Below are 2,976 nucleotides of genomic sequence, written 5' to 3'. Positions count from 1 at the left end.
GGAAACTCCAAGACTCGACTGACTCCTTCTCTCTCTACAGCGAGCCGGGTCGGAACGTATCACCGTAGCTCGATCAGCTGATTGACCGGTCTAACTGAACAAACAATGTCCACGCACCGCGTCTAGTTAACAAGAGCCTACTTCCTACCGCGATTCAGCATAAATAAATTATAACTATGGTACAATTTACTGACTATTACTTTACAAATTGGACTTGATAGCTTTTGTATTGCTTTTATGTAATATTGACAGAAACCTCTGCAGCTTCATTGCTTACAAGCTATATCCAGGATTCAGAAGCCAGTGTAGTATTTAATATTACTTCGAAAATTGAATTTCATCTCCAATAATGCTAGACTTAAATTATTTTAAAGTGATTTAAGTGTTTTATATAACTGCATTACAGCTAACCAACAATTTATTAACTATAATTGGTTTTTATAATTTCTTTTTAGAAGCTTAGAATAAAACCATGCTATTTCATGAAAATAAGAGTCACTAATATACAAATGTCCGCTTGGTATTCAAAACATTTTTCGTTAATTATGAAAACCATATACCTAGTTACAAGTTTTTATATCACAAATATAAACAAAATATGTTTAGACATACTGGATGGGTCAATTGTAGAATATATTTTTATCCTTGGCTTTCAGTTGTCTATGAGACTGAAACGACGCATCTGGAAAGTAATATAATTTTCTTCATATACATCTATGTATTTATATGTTCTTAATTATTTATACAATACAACAAGTTGAGGTTATACATACAGAATGTTCAAGATCTTTATACTACATGCCTTTTTTAAATTATAAAATGGTAACTATGATTATTTTTACAATTACCTAATAAGAGGGGTTTTATAAAACTATGTCTATCCCCCATCTTTGTTATATACAGGCGTGGTTTTTTAATTGTATACAATTATGTTCTCACCCTCAAAACGATTCATTGTTGAAAAGAAAATCATATAAATTACAAATATGCGCTAAGTACCAGAGATTTAAGTGAAGGATCCATTGAAGAATCTGCATGTAATGTATTAACCCAACGACTTAATCAAGAATGGATAAAGTCGTGATTATTTTCTTTGTGCATTTAAATTTCTGCTTCACGCAAATTAGTACAGGATCTCTTTCAAAATATCTCCGCAGTTATAAAAAGTGTTCTTTACAGGGTATATCTTGATATATACTTAGAAAGGTGTTAGATATAACTTGCGCTTTACCTGTAGTAAATAAAGTGCCTTCCGCTGTCGCTGGTGTCTTACGGAAGTGTTATTTTATTTACTGCGATTATTCTATGTGATGCTTCCAGTCAAGTCGATATCTAAAGTTGTATAACGCATAATTTTTCAGTTACTATTCCGAGTAAACATGTAATGAGCGCAAGTTATTTGAATATCAGGCCATTTAAATCTGGAACTACTGTAATTATCTGCAGTGACTATAGATAGTGACTGTTTATTTTCACATTATATAAAACCAAAATATATTTTTAACATTGAAGTTGCAGATAAATTGATTAAAGAGGACTTTTAATTTTCAAACCAACCAAGTTCCAAACCATTGATTGCAATCGAGGACACATTGATACAGCAATACGGAACCTGACAGCGGAAACTGGTGTGGCATATTCAGATGGCAGTGGCTGAGCAGTGTACACGTAAACAAAAGTTGCTCTTCCAAACTTTAGTTATTTTAGCGTTTAAGTGCTTAAATGTATTTAAATAGTGAGTTTTAATTGCTTCATAAGCCCATATCAGTGTTTTAAGGTAGTTATTAAGTGGTATCAAGTGTATTTATTTGTTTTGTACAACAGTGAACCAAACATAACCTACAATGTCGATTTCGTGTAGTGTTTGTAACAAGGGCCTAGGTAACAGGCTAAAGGTTACTTGTTGTGACTGTGATCAATCCTTTCATGGATCTTGTGTAAAGATGAGCAAGGTTGATATTGACTATCTGGCTAGTGAGCAAGTTGTGTGGAGGTGTGAGCCTTGCAGTGTAAATAGGCGTAGCAGTTTGAGGCTGGAATCTAAGGCTAATGAAGGAACTCTGTCACTGGAGGATGTCATGAAGTCAATTGATGAACTTAGAAGTGATCATAAGGTGTCCATGAGGGATTTTAATGAATCATATGAACTACTGAACAATAAGATTGATGACAACACTGATGCCCTGAAAGAAAACACAGCCAAAATGCGTGAGTACCTAGAAATAATAGATTCTCTTAAAAATGAAAATAAAAAGCTGAAAGAAAAAGTGCAGTTGTTGGAAACTAAAGTAGAAGATATGGAGCAGTATTCTCGGAGGAACTGTATTGAAATACAAGGAGTTCCATCTAGTGATGACGAGGTATTCGATAGTGTGAAAAATGTGGGTCAGGCTCTGGGCATGGAAATAACCGAATCAATGGTTGATGCATGTCATTTACTGGGGAAAAGACCTAATGCTACTGATCCTCCGGGAATTATAGTCAAGTTTGTACGAAGAATTGATGCTGAGACTTTGTTGTCAAAAAGAAGAGGTAAGAAGCTGTCCACCAGGCATCTAGGACTTTCAACAGACTCTCCTGTCTATGTTAATGAGTCTCTAACACCAGAGAGAAGGAGGCTATTTGCCATGGCTAGAAAGGTTAGGTCTGATAAGAACTATAAGTGGCTATGGGTTAGAGGTGGGAAGATTTTTCTTAGAAAATCTGATGGAGAACCAGTTATACTTGTAAAGTGCCAAGCTGACTTAGAAAAATTGTAAGTTATAGATTACATTTTTTTTGTTTTCTTTCAAAATAATATAATGGTTGTTGTTAGTTTATTAGCTGTTACTAGGTTAGTTTGTCTTTTTGTATATTTATTGAATACTATTAGATTAACATGTCACAATATGAAACTATAGATTTCATTAATAAAAATGCTGGTTTTGTTGTAATCCACCAAAATATAAGAAGTTTAAGATCAAATTTTGACATCTT

This window comes from Homalodisca vitripennis, chromosome 6, assembly GCF_021130785.1.
Source record: "Homalodisca vitripennis isolate AUS2020 chromosome 6, UT_GWSS_2.1, whole genome shotgun sequence".
NCBI classification, from domain to species: Eukaryota; Metazoa; Arthropoda; class Insecta; order Hemiptera; family Cicadellidae; genus Homalodisca; species Homalodisca vitripennis.
The sequence above is the reverse complement of the archived record's forward strand: the minus strand, read 5'-3'. Positions refer to the sequence as shown.